This window comes from Bombina bombina, chromosome 7, assembly GCF_027579735.1.
Source record: "Bombina bombina isolate aBomBom1 chromosome 7, aBomBom1.pri, whole genome shotgun sequence".
Taxonomy (NCBI): domain Eukaryota; kingdom Metazoa; phylum Chordata; class Amphibia; order Anura; family Bombinatoridae; genus Bombina; species Bombina bombina.
The window spans coordinates 68,461,035-68,476,234 of NC_069505.1; positions in this window are offsets into that span (position 1 = coordinate 68,461,035).

Sequence of the window (15,200 nt, forward strand, 5' to 3'; positions counted from 1 at the left end):
TTTTATTTGATCGCATTTGGTGGTGAAATGGTCGTATGAAATATACCAAAATGGGCCTAGATCAATACTTTGGGATGTCTTCTAAAAAAAAATATATACATGTCAAGGGATATTCAGGTATTCCTGACAGATATCAGGGTTCCAATGTAACTAGCGCTCATTTTGAAAAAAAGTGGTTTGGAAATAGCAAAGTGCTACTTATATTTATTGCCCTATAACTTGCAAAAAAAAAAGCAAAGAACGTGTAAACATTGGGTATTTCTAAACTCTGGACAAAATTTAGAAATTATTTAGCATGGGTGTTTTTTGGTGGTTGTAGATGTGTAACAGATTTTGGGGGACAAAGTTAGAAAAAGTGTGTTTTTTTCCATTTTTTCCTCATATTTTATATATTTTTTTTATAGTAAATGATAAGATATGATGAAAATAATGGTATCTTTAGAAAGTCCATTTAATGGCGAGAAAAACGGTATATAATATGTGTGGGTACAGTAAAAGAGTAAGAGGAAAATTACAGCTAAACACAAACACTGCAAAAATGTAAAAATAGCCTTGGTCCCAAATGGACAGAAAATGGAAAAGTGCTGTGGTCATTAAGGGGTTAAACATCATAAAAAAAGCTAATAATTAAACCATTCACACAAACAATGCAGGAAAAAAATTGCATTGTTAAGGTGCATCAAAAACTGTAACAACATTGTTCACCAAAAATGTTATTTTATTAAAAATGTAAAATTTGTATGTAACTTACTCAGGAATAAATTGCATTAAATATGCAACAGCGTAAATCATAATACACTGGATGTGCAAAACTTACTTAGAAATTTGTACAAAATATAAAGCGTAATTGTTGTTTTTTACGTAAAATGGTCTGAATATGGATGTATATCAAATTGTCTCTCTAATCCCAATGTATTTCTGTAAAGGTTTTCGCACTACAGATCTCACAGTTTTTTCTCGCCAACTAAAAGGTGGGAAGCTTTTTTCACTCAAAATACTTATAATACTAATAGACAAAGACATGCATACAAATATATAGGTGATTGTAAAATTTATATCGGCTGCAGGATTTAATTTTTAAAGTGCACCCCCTGCTCACTGCTTACTCCACGGTGCAAAGTGTCCCTTTCCAGCGAGCTCCATTACTTTCAATAGGAGACATCTCGCAGTCGCAGGGACTGCCTTTTTTTTTTTACAATAATTCCACCAGTGCAGCCCCTGCAAAGGTCAGCGAGAAAAAAAATGTCTGAAATTGTGAGGTTTAGATCATTGGACCCTTAGAGAGAAGAACTGAAACATTGTATTACTTATCTCTTCTACCCCCCCCCCCTACTGGGAGTGTAATTTTGTCTGCTGGTTATGTTTACATAGATTTTCTATACCTGATACATAAGTATTGAAATTTTCAGTATAGGCAAAAACAGCAAATTCAAACACCAAAATAAAAGTAAAGGAATTATTTGTAAACAATTTAATAGACTCCAGCAGGTAAAATGGATCACTGGAAACAAATTAAAGAGAAGTACACTGACCCTTTACGGTTATGGGGCCGAATTATCAAGCTCTGAATGGAGCTTGATTCCCCCGTGTTTCCGGGGAGCCTTCAGGTTCGCCGGAAACAGAGTTATGAAGTAGCGGACTAAAGACCGCTGCTTCATAACCTGTCCGCCTGCTCTGAGGGGGCGGACAGAAATCGCCAGAAATCAAATCTGCAGGGGACGGCATTGCACCAGCAGTTCACAAGAACTGCTGGTGCAATGATAAATGCCTAGAGCGTATGCTGTCAGCATTTATAGATGTGCAACGGACATGATCCGCTATATCGGATTATGTCCGCTCGCACCATCATAAATAGGCCCCTATATATGAAGGCTTGAGGATCCTCTTTTTTGCTGTTGCATTCAAAATCCCTTTTTCCTCTAATATAACTCTTTTTACGTCCTGGATAGACTAAAGAACATTCAAATAAGGCACTGTCTTACAAACACATGGCTACTGACACCTTAGGGATGCAACCTCCGTGCCCCTTACCCTACAACCACCACTTGTAGATAGTCTCATTGTAGATACTTAGGTTGGACAAGCCTGTAACAGCTTGATAAAACATTACATATAACCCAACATCTCATAAACAAAGGAGTATGTGGAAGAGATTGATTCCCCCTATGTTAGTACATCCATCATATTCTGTAATGCTTGAGTCACACTAAAAGGGAAATCAATCTTTTATATGGATTTACTTTTGGCACACAACATCTAGAGGCAGATTTATCTGGCATTTACCAATGACTGTTTTAGTCATACAAATATATCCAACCTTTTCAAACAAAGGGTTATAGTAGATTTTTCTCTTCACTTGTCGCTAGCCTTAGACAAAATATGCCAAATGTGTGTAACCTGAATACATATATGCGTGGGTAGGTGTATGTGTGTGTGTCTATATACTTTATGTATCTTTCACTCTCTTTCGATCTATCTAATATAAAAAATCAAGGGCTAGATTACGAGTGGATCGCTAAGCGTAGTGTGCAAACGATAAGGGGTATTTTGCGGCTCATTGCGTGAGTTTGAAATAGCATGTGTATTACGAGTTAAAAGTAAATGTGTTCACTTGAGCGTAATCAAATTTAATGTGCGTTTGTTAGCGTTACTTCAGAGTTCCGGTTAACTGTAAAGCGAGACAGAGAAGTTGCACAAAAAACTTAAAAAATTCATTTAAAAGTACAGTTTTACTCATAATAACACTTAATAACACTGTCTGATAAATATATAATTGCATTAAAATGTTATAAGGGCTCAAAGATATCAGGATATTTAGAAAAAAAGCTGCAAAGTGTTTTAACATAGAGATACATACATATACGTCTAAATATATATATTTGTGTGTATATATATATATATATATATATATATATATATATATATATATACATACAGTATATATATTACATAATAGATTGTGTGACTATATGACACACAGCTGAGGTGTGTATTAACTCATATGTAATTTTGAATGGCTTAGCTTGATGGGAAGGATACTTTGTCTATTGGATTGTGGGTATAAATATGTTAAGTTGTCTCATTTTTAAATTGTCTGAGGAAGGGGCACCAGTAGTCCTGAAACGTCACAGAATAAAGTTTGATTTTCACCAGTTGATTGAAGTCCAGTGAGTGCTTAATACCAGAATGACTATATAGAGTGCTTGGTGCGCATGCAGGGTATGCGCAACCTGGTCGCGGACGGATGGCCAGGGTCACAATGAACACAGTGGTGGGGATATAAGGTGGTAAGTTGTTGAATTATTACTATTATTAAACAAATATATATATATATATTTATATATATATGTTTTAGCCTTTTCTAGTCACACACTTTGTCATATACTAAAAAAAGAAGCTAAAAAAAGCTTATACCATATATCTTTTGAACCCTTTTAAAATTAAATTGTCAATATTAAAATTATAATATATATATATATATATATATATATATATATATATATATGTGCACAGTCGTATGCAAAAGTTATAGTAATATTTCAGTAGTGAAATGAGGTTTATTTGATTAACAGAAAATGTGCAATATGCATCAAAACGAAATTAGACAGTTGCATAATTATGGGCATCCTTGTCATTTTGTTGATTTGAATACCTGTAACTACCTAGCACTGATTAATTGGAACACACAATTGGTTAAGTGAGCCCATTAAGCCTTGAACTTCATAGACAGGTGCATCCAATCATGAGAAAAGGTATTTAAGGTGGCCAATTTGTTGTTCTCTTTGACTCTCCTCTGAAGGTTGGCAACATGGGGGCCTCAAAAGAACTCTCAAATTACCTGAAATCAAAGATTGTTCAACATTATGGTTTAGGGGAAGGCTACAAAAAGCTATCACAGATATTTAAGCTGTCAGTGTCCACTGTGAGGAACATAGTGAGGAAATGGAAGACCACAGACACAGTTCTTGTTAAGGCCAGAAGCGGCAGGCCAAGTAAAATATTGGAGAGGCAAAGGATGGTGAGAATGGTCAGAAACAGCCCACAGACCACCTCCAAAGACCTACAACATCATCTTGCTGCAGATGGTGTCACCGTGCATCGCTCAACAATTCAGCGCACTTTGCACAAGGAGAAGCTGTATGGGAGAGTGATGCGGAAGAAGCCTTTTCTGCACACATGCCACAAACAGAGTCGCTTGAGGTATGCAAATACATATTTGGACAAGCCAGCTTCATTTTGGAAGAAGGTGCTGTGGACTGATGAAACAAAGATTAGAGAGTTATTTGGTCATAACAAGGGGCGTTATGCATGGCAGCAAAAGAACACAGCGTTCCAAGACAAACACTTGCTACCCACAGTAAAATGTGGTGGATGTTCCATCATGCTGTGGGGCTGTGTGGCCAGTTCCGGTCCTGGGAATCTTGTTAAAGTTGAGGGTTGCATGGATTCCACTCAATATCAGCAGATACTTGAGAATAATGTTGAGGAGTCAGTCACAAAGTTAAAGGTACGCCGGGGCTGGATATTTCAAGAAGACAACGACCCAAAACACTGCTCAAAATCTACTCTGGCATTTATTCAGAGGGACAAGTACAATGTTCTGGAATGATCATCCCAGTCTCCAGACCTGAATATCATTGAAAATCTGTGGGGTGATTTGAAGCAGGCTGTCCATGCTCGGCAACCATCAAACCTAACTGAACTGGAGATGTTTTGCAAGGAGGAATGGTCCAAAATACCTTCATCCAGAATCCAGACACTCATTACAGGCTATAGGAAGCGTATAGAGGCTGTTATTTCTGCTAAATGAGGCTCTACTAAATATTGATGCAATATTTCTGTTGGGGTGCCCAAATTTATGCACCTGTTCTGTTAATCCAATAAACCTCATTTCACTACTGAAATATTACTGTATCCTTCAGTTATTTGATAGATCAAAATGAAATTGCTGATCCAAATACTCAATTATTTATAAATGAAAGTCATGGAAATTTTAAGGGGTGCCTAAACTTTTTCATCAAAAAGACTTGAAAGTCAGTCTTTTTGCTGAAATGCATTTGACCAGTTTCTGTGCTGTTTGTTACTTAGTGTGTGTCACTATTTTCATAAGAAGATGGAATAAATGGAGTTTTTTTTTTACCACCGTTACCCATTGTCCTTGTTTTGTTTTTTAGGTTATTTCATCTTACTACATTACTAGCAGGGTGCGTTCCTGTTGTTGGACTGTGTTTTTCCTGAGGCGGGGGTGGAACGCCTCTTTCCCTACGTCACCTGCTATCATCTAACAATAATTTTTTTCTTTGGTATTGTCCTTGTGCCTTCTACTACTTACCAGAACGGAGAGAGTATTGCAGCGTGAAGACCAGTACGCTGTGCGTGACACTGAGATACAGAGGAGGACTGTCTGAGAGCTGCCCTGGAGGTTGTTTGTTTATATATATATATATATTAATTAATAAAACATTTTTATATGAGTGTAATACTTTATTTTAATAAGTTTTGGATGTGTTTTGTTAATTTTTTTTGTATTTTTTAAATCTTTACAGTTTACTTCAGGTCGCATTGTCGTATTGGCATCTTTTAAATCCAGTTTTAATAGGCGATTGCTTAATCTCGACTTTCATAGTAAATTATTTTAATCTGTTTCCATCCGCGCCACTGCTAATTTATCTGAATGCATATTTTAGGTTGTCAAATGTCCAAATGGGTACTGCTTTTTTATCCCTAAATAGTCACTTTTCAGCTTTCACAGGTATTTTTTAAAACATTATTAACTTGTTCCTTAAAGCACCGTTTTCATTTTAGTGTGAACTTAAGACAAAATGATGACTAGAAGTTTCTATGTGATCATTCAAGATACCACCAATTCGATCAGAAAGCAAAAAGCCTTTATTGGAGCAAATCAGTGATAGATTGTGATCGAGAATCTGCCAATAAAAGTGCCTTTTAATATTTGATTTTCCGAAATGGTCACAATTCAGAAAATACAATTTTAAACAACTCTACGATTTACTTCTGTTATCAAATTTGCTTCATTCTCTTGGTATCCTTTGTTGAAAAAGCACCAATGCACTATTGGGAATTAGCTAAACACATAGGGGCCAATTCATCATTGTTCGTATATAGGGTGAGCCAATAATAAGAGTCATGAATGTGCAGCCACAAATCAGCAGCTAACTCCCAGTAATGCATTGGTGATCATGAACCCTTAAAGCTTCAATTTATTGGAATCAATATATATTCAAACAGAATAGTTGAATATTATTTTTACTCATTCATATGTTTCATTCAGTAGCCAAAGTTTAACATTTGTTTAATAAAATATTGTAAATATAAGAACAGATATCAAGGAGAACATTCATTCTTTAATTCATTTGTCAAAAATAAGTTAATTTCTAATATCTGTCTGCACACATATATACAAAACTTGCATTGTTTTGTCAGATAAAAATATTTTTTTATTAAACATGTCAATTAAAATGCCCTATATCTTATATGTCAAGTGCATGATGTTTAGCCTGGGTGCAATCTATAATATTGATCCACATAAAGAAGACAGGACCACTCTGTGTTTTACAAACAGCAAGATGTATAGGTGTAAATGGATGGAAATGAGGAGGGGATAGCTAAATAGGAACAGACAGTTTCATTGAGCCCTGGGGTCCAAAGATGGACATCTTTGCTATAGGATAACAGCAACATATTTTATTTCAGAATATGACCAAGAAGGTAACAAGTGACAGTATAATTGCTGTCACACCCCTCTCTAATTACAAATGTAAATCAACAGTGTACCCTAAATTGTTCTCCCCTTTAATTTAATCCCAATGGAGTGTATTAAAGGGACATTAAACCCAAACTGTATACTACATGATTATGAATCTTCATATATAAGAAGAATTTTGCAATGAGTAATGCAGCTTTATTTTGTCAAATGAATATATTGTTTTATGTTTATTCTTTTCACTAATTTCCCTGTCCCCAAGAACAAAAGAACCCTTGCTAACCAATCACAAACAAATATTCAGATATAGCACAAACTCTGTTTTCACATCTGCATACTGGGGTAGCCTACCCTCTTGTATTCCCTTAAAGGGATATAAAACCCTTTTTTTTTCTTTTGTGAATAAGAGAGTTAAACAATTTTCAAATTCACTTATTTTTATCAAAGTTGCTTCATTCTCTTAGTATCACTTGTTAAAAAGCATAACTAGGTAAACTCAGGATCTGGGAGATAGCTGCTGATTGGTAGCTGCACATATATGTGTGTTTACTGATGTGTTCAGCTAGTTCCAAGTAGTGCAAATGCATTGCTGATTCAGCTTAGTTACTATTGCAGAGAATGATTTTCCTAACATAATTATTGATGCAAAACTGTTAATCAACCTTTTAAAAGTATGTGAAACCATAGAAGCTTAGAGAGGAAGGAAAAGTAAACAAAAGCTCACATAAATTGTCTAAAAGTATTAACTAACGCCTCCCTAGGAGAAAGTCAAAGAAGCACACTTTTAAGATTTATTTTATAGCAAAAGGTTGCAAAATAAATATTGCATATATATTGCAATCAAGTTTCACTTGCTATAATGAAACATTCTCTGCACTTTTGAAATGTCAAGTTTAATGTCACTTTAAATAGTAAATAGCTCCTTTACATTCATATTGGTATAAGAAATAGCTGATTTTTCCTGTGGTATCCCTACCGATACTGAAAGTTTCTATACTTAATATAACTGTGTTGGTTATGCAAAACAGGGGAATAGGCAATAAAGGGATTTAAGGGGTTTAAAGGCTCAATATCGTGCGGGTGCAGCATCTATATTCCATACTTAACTATAATACATAAATAACAACACAACAACCAGATGGAGGTAAGACCGTGCAGGTCGTTTTTATTAATAAGAGGCACTCCTTGTATGATTTTATTATAAAGCATCAAGGCCTTCTCCAAACTCTTAACTTTTTCTCATTTACCTAAGTTCGGGTAAATGACTATAAACTCTTAACTTTAACTTAACTATATGAAGCGATAAGTAGCCACCCAGGTAAACGAAAACAAAGCGGAGCCCGGCTACAATGCGGTACCAGATAGAAGGATAAAAACTCGAGCTGTTCGGCCCTCCGCAACATAGGAGGCGCTTTCCCCAAGCACGCGCCTGGGTACATCACGCCCCTGCAATGGCTGTCACTCCTTCCCACTTTCTATCTGCCTCCTGGGGTGCTACTGCCCGCCTTTAGGGTGCAGCAACGCTCAAACCTTATTGGACCCCCAGCCCGTCCAGGCGAATACCAAGATGGTACTGAGGGGAGCTGAAAATCATTAACGACCTGGACTTACTCAAAGACTGTAGGTTGACCAACCCTGTCCGGCCCCAGGGGGGACTAACTATTAACTAATAACTATTTATTGCCGCTCCAAAAAGGGTTGGGTGGGTGGGTGAAGATTGGTGATGTTTCTGAACAGAAAGAGGGCCTCAAACTCCCAGGATCCCCTTCTTAACTGTGAGTAGAGACCCCTCCCTTAGATCTGCAACATTGTTACAAATCTAACACTCAGCTCCACACACACTCCTCCTCCCTAAATCCTTAACCCTTAAGGCATTCCAGGCTAATCTGGAGCTCTGCAACTTTCATAAGGGGTTTAAAGGCTCAATATCTCAATATTGTGCGGGTGCGGCATCTATATTCCATACTTAACTATAATACATAAATAACGACACAATAACCAGATGGAGGTAAGACCGCGCAGGTCGAATTTATTAATAAGAGGCACTCCTTGTATGATTTTATTATAAAGCATCAAGGCCTTCAAACTCTTAACTTTTTCTCATTTACCTAAGTACGGGTAAATGACTATAAACTCTTAACTTTAACTTAACTGTTGAGCGGCAATGTCTAACTATATATATAAACCCATATGAAGCGAGAAGCAGCCCCCCAGGCAAACGGAAACAAAGCGGAGCCCGGCTACAACGCGGTACCAGATAGAAGGATAAAAACTTGAGCTGTTCGGCCCTCCGCAACCCAGGAGGCGCTTTCCCCAAGCACGCGCCTGGGTATGTCATGCCCCCTGCAATGGCCGTCACTACCACCCGCCACAAGAAGATAACTGCCCTTACATATTCTTGCCGCCAACCACTACCTGCATAATAATCAAACTAAACTTCCTCTCTCTTTTTTTTTTTTTTTACACCATGGTTGCCTTCTTAATATTAAAGGGACACTGTACCCAAATTTTTTCTTTCATGATTCAGATAGTGCAGCAATTTTAAGCATCTTTCTAATTTACTCCTATTGTCAAATTTTCTTTATTCTCTTGGTATCTATATTTGAAAAGCAAGAATTTAAGTTTAGATGCTGGATTAGTGCCGGGAATTCCTGCCAGCACAGCCCTCTGCGCCCTAGCCACCTGATGGATGCCCGGGAGGGGTGAAAGCCAAGCCGGCTCCCATCTGGGACTGCTAAGGCTCTGATCGAGGCCCAATGAACCTTTACCTGGGTTACCTGTAAAAACACAGTACCACTTTAAAACACAAGAAAACCCCTTGCAACCCCTGACTGTAACCCTACCCCTAAGCAATCCCCAGCCTATATCAGTAGGAAGGGTCCTCTAAGGACCTAACATAGGTTTTATAGTGCTGCGAACTCCACCACCCCAGCGCCTTGATCCTATCCGTTGACCAGCCCAAAGCGGCTGCAGAGGTTGCCGCGCCTACCCTAAATGAATGCGGTGCTATATGGTCCGAATCCAACCCAGCTTTCGCTGCTGCTTTAGCGAACACCCTGCGAAATTGAAATTTAGTTAACCCTAGCACGCTCTGGTGTATTAGGACTAGACCTCCCCCTACCGGGTGGTGCCCCACGATTGCACTCAGCAACGCCACTGGGCATGCCTTGCAGTCCCCCGATCTCGGGAGATGAAACCAAACTCCTTTCCCCTCCTGGTCGTTTTTTGACCTAGGTAAGAACAAAAGTACAGACCCCCTCAGATAGCCTGATGTGCTGACTCTGAACCCCGGCATGCTGTATTTTGCCCGATGGGGAAACTAGCTCACCAATTCACATAGCCCCGTGAAAGGCCAATACAAAAGCTGCCGTAAACAGTGAGGCCTCATAGGGATCCCTGCAAACCTCTTCTAGCGCTTGCATTAATCGAATAAGACGTGGCATAGTAATGGGCTCCCTATTATCCCTTTTTTGCAATTCTCCGCGGCCCCAGCCCCGTACGGACTGCCTAACCTGAAAGATCCCCGTAAAATCCCTCAGCTGAAAGAACTTGCTGAAGAAAGACACTGCTGCCAATTTTTCCTGTATTAGCAATTTCTTAATCGCCCTCTGCCGCATGGACACCAGCCACTCTAAAAGTGTTACCTGCGAAGACCTGTGGCACTGTATCTGTTTAGTCCTGCAGAATGCTTGACACTCATTCCAATGCCTCACATACGCCCTCCAAGTCGCTGGAGCCAATGAGGCTTGCACTAGAAGCCGGGAAGCCGAGCTGCGAGAGATAAAATGGGCAAGGCGTGCCATGAGGGGATGCTCTAGGGCCACCTTCCTGAATATCTCCCACTTCCCCCTAGACAGTGCGTCCGCCATAACATTCTTTACCCCTGGCACATGCTTCGCCGCAAAATGAACATTATACTGCAAGCAGTGCAGCACTAAATGCCTGAGCAGCCGAACCAACCCCCCTGGGGAGGAAGCAGACAAGCTTTATAGATTAAACTATGCTCTGATTATTGCACCAGAAAATCACTGCCCTATCGGCTAATTTTCCCGCCCACAGGTCTACTGCTACATTTATAGGAAAGAGCTCTAGGAAGCACAGATTCCTGGTCAATCCGGCTTGTACCCACTCTGAGGGCCACGCCTCTGCTCTCCAGTCCTCTCCCAGCATCGCCCCGTACCCACCAGAACCCGCTGCATCCGTAAACAGATGGAGCGATTGGTTTGATTCTGCAGGCTTTTGCCGAATACAAATTCCGTTGAACTTGGTGAGAAATATTTCCCAAACCCCCAAGTCCTCTTTCATCTCCTCCGAGATGGGAATTCTTGCTCTTTGAGGCTTAGAGCCCTCCAGGTGTGCCTCCAACCATTGAATGAAAACCCGCCCCATGGGAATGACTCTCCCGACGAAGTTCAAAAGTCCCAGCAAGGACTGGAGCTCTTGCACTGACATAAATTGGGCTCTCCTAGTCCTGCTGACCATATCCCTCCACCTTGCCAGCTTTTCCGCGGGCAGGCGACAGAGCTCCGCTACAGAGTTTATCTCTATGCCCAGGAAAGTCAATCACGTACACGGGCCCTCCGATTTGTCCACAGCCAGCGGCACCCCAAACTTGCTCATGAGGTCAACCATACCCCGCATTATGTTTTCACATTGGGCGGAATGCGGTGAACCCCACCAACAGGAAATCGTCCAAATAGTGGGCGATGTTACATGATCCCATATACTGCGCCACTGCCCAGTGGAGGAATGAACTAAATGCCTCGAAATAGGCGCATGAAATCAAGCAACCCATAGGGAGGCACTTGTCCACATAGTATTTCCCCCCCCCCCCAAAGCGGCAGCCCATCAGCCTAAATGACGCTGGGTTGATGGGAAGGAGCCTAAAGGCTGATTCTATATCCAGCTTCGCCATGAGTGCTCCCACTCCTGCCCCTCATACAATGTCAACCGCCGATTCAAATGATTGATACTGCACCGAGCTAAGCTCAGGTGCTATCACATCATTCACTGAACTCCCTTTCGGATACGAAAGGTGTTGGATTAGTAAAAATTGTCCCTTTTCCCTCTTCGGGACCATCCCCAACGGTGACACGACCAAATCCTCTAACGGTGGTTGCCGCCATGTGACCAAGGCCCACCTCTTTATCCAATTTCTCCCTTACCACCTCAGGGAACTGGTATGCGGACTTTAAATTATGATGTAATCGTGATCCTTCCACCCAGCCCCCCACCGGGATAAGGAAACCCACCCTTAGACCAGACAGCAACAAGTCTGCCACTGCCCGGTCCGGATACCCTGCTAACCATGTTTCAAGGACGTCCACCCTCAACGGGGTGGCTGCCCTTCCCAGCTGCCACCGACTTTCTGCCCCCACACTCACCGGGTGGGTCTCGCTTCTTGGAGCATTCGATACCCGGATGCTGACCCCCGCAGTATCGGCAGACATGCCGAAAGGAACAAGCGTTTCCCTTCTCACACGCCTTTTTCTGGTACTTCCAACACTCCCATCCCTTTCTGTGAGCCCTAAGTCCCATCCGAAAGGGCTGATTACCTGCTGTGGGAGGAGGGGCGGCCGACACCTCCGACCCCAGCTTTGACCATAAGGACATTTCTATAGCGCCAAAAGAAAGGGCGGGGTTTGCCGTCATTTTCCTACAACACCCCATGTCATAATCCCTGCAAGCACCTTCCTTATGGCATTTGTACACCCTCTCAATTGTGTCCTGATATTTAAGGATGTCCACCCCCTGGTCCGGCCATCTCGCTAAGTAGCAGGAGGCCAGATCCCTGAAGCAGCTCACCCATTCCTCGTAAGAGTCAGGCCTTTTAAGCTTTTTGGGCCCCGTCCCATACTCCGCTATCTCCTTTTTCTTTTGAGCCTCAGCTGAAAGCTCAAAGATATTAACATATTTCCTATTCTGGATTTTCTTTACCATCTTCGATTTGAGGTGCTCAAATAGCTAATGCATGGTAAATGAAAAAGAATCCCTTTCTAACGCTGACTTCCTCTTGTTCACCTGTAAAACTAGGCCCTCACCCTGCGCCACACTGGCGGGTACTACAGCATTGTCGCCTGCGCCCCTACTCTCACGCCTGCGTGCCCTATCCCTGTCAGACACTAGCATCCTGAGCATCCTATACATCCTTTTCTACCCTTTTTTATGCAAACCTAAGGCGCTGTCGCTCTCTGAACTAGACCCAGGTGAGCTAGACTCGCCCTCGTCTTGAGACCCAGCCTCCCATGTTTACTCACCATCCAACGGCTGCAGCTGTCCTGATGTCGATGTCCCAGCTACTGCTCCATCCGCTGCTGTTGCTCCCACTGCTGCCACCACTGCTCCACCAGGAATCGGGTGAGGGAGCGCCTGACTATCCATCTGTGGAAACATAGACAGGAGAGGAGTACCAGACGCTAGGGGAACGGAGGAACCATGCACACTTCTCTCACATACACCCTGCTGAGCGCCCCTAGCTCCCTCTTGCTCCCCTAACTGCCTAAAGTGACTACCTGTATGAGTCGCCACCTGACCCCCATGTGCTCCCACCATAATCATGCTGCGTGCCCCCATAAAGGCTATGCTCTAGTGATGACTGCGTTTCGTTAAACATTCTATGCCCAGTGCCATAACCCTCCAAATATCCCCCATTGTCCCTTAGACTGCAAGGCCCAGGGCTCATCATGCCAGCCCCCCTCCCCATATACATAGTCTGCAAAGACCCACTGCGCCTGCGCAACTGCTGCTCATGGTGTTCCACCACCACCCTCACCTGTCTCTCCCCCCCTTGGCCGACACCCCCCTCCTACCTTGAGGAGATATGGATGCGGAGAGAGCACTGCGCTTTGCTCTGGCCCCGACCGGAAGTCCCGCCCGCCGGATAACCAGAAGTGGGTGGAGCCGCGGGCGGGACCAAGAGAGAGGGCCTTGCCGCATCGGTGTCAGTAGTAGGTAGCGGTCCCTGCAGTGGATGCCCCACCGCCAAGCCAGTACTCTGGGAAGGTGGGCCGGATGGGACCTCGCCGGGCAGTAGTGTGGCGGTAGGCTCCGACGCCACCTGAGGAGTAGGCCCTAGTTATGGACCACCACCACCACCACAGGCGAGCGCCGGATGTTGGGCCCCTGTTGATGGCCATCCACCATCTGAAATACCCTGGAGAGGGGCAGCAAGGGGCAATAAAGCTCCAGGACCTAACACAGGCACAGGGCCTGCAAAATCCGGGCCTAAAACCACAGTCAGGGATTGCACCAGCGACCACACGGTCGCTAGCTGTCCCTCCTGCAGAGCCCCCAGGTTCTGGGTCTTTAATCCTGGATGGAGGCCCAGAACCTGAACCATTGAGGCCTACTATCCCGGCCCCAGAGGTGTCCTGACTGGTACTAGGCCCGGGGTTAGGCCCCATGACAGCCGGCACTACCTCTCCCACCCCGGAACCCCCTGCCTCCTGTGGGCCCCTAGACCCTGCCAGTGCCCCTGCTGGGTGTTCAAGTCCCCACCTAGTGTCACCAGTGGGTGGATGGGCTTGAAGGGAACGATTGCCTCAGAGAGGGCCCTTGTGGCCTAGGAGAAGCAGGTACAATATCAAGGTCACTTATCTCTTTCTCCCCAGGTGTTCTGCGTCCCAGAGATGAAGCCTCATCCCTGAACCGCAGTGGAGGAAGAGAAGATCTGGGAGACCTATCCATATTAAAGCCGTGAAAATCTCTCAGCTACGTGATGAAGATTCATGATGTTTCTGAACAGAAAGAGGGCCTCAAACTCCCAGGATCCCCTTCTTAACTGTGAGTAGAGACCCCTCCCTTAGATCTGCAACATTGTTGCAAATCTAACCCTCAGCTCCACACACACTCCTCCCTGAAACCTTAACCCTTAAGGCGTTCCAGGCTAATCTGGAGCCCTGCACTTTCAATCTATCTTTTTAAACAATAACAATTCTGGAATAGATTGTCCCTTTCAGTTTTGGCTACACAGTCAGCAGAAGAAATAAGCAATAAAATGTTAATTTTTAATTGTATTAGGTTAAAGTGAATGTCAATCCTAGCGTTTTACAAATGCTAGGATTTACTATTGAAACAAATAAAGATATGATACTTCATGTAGAAAGCTCTTTTATTTGTTTCAATCGATCACCTTTCTTACGGCTAGATTTGGAGTTTTGTCGGTAACGACCCGAAAAACTAACGCCAGCTTTTTTCTGGCCGCACCATAAAAATAACTCTGGTATTGAGAGTCCACAGAATGGCTGCGTTAGGCTCCAAAAAAGGAGCGTAGAGCATTTTTAACGCAGCTTCAACTCTCGATACCAGAGTTGCTTACGCAAGCGGCCAGCCTCAAAAACGTGCTCGTGCACGATTCCCCCATAGGAAACAATGGAGCTGTTTGAGCTGAAAAAAAAACAAACACCTGCAAAAAAGCCGCGTTCAGCTCCTAACGCAGCCCCATTGTTTGCTATGCGGTAACCCTTCCTACGTCTGC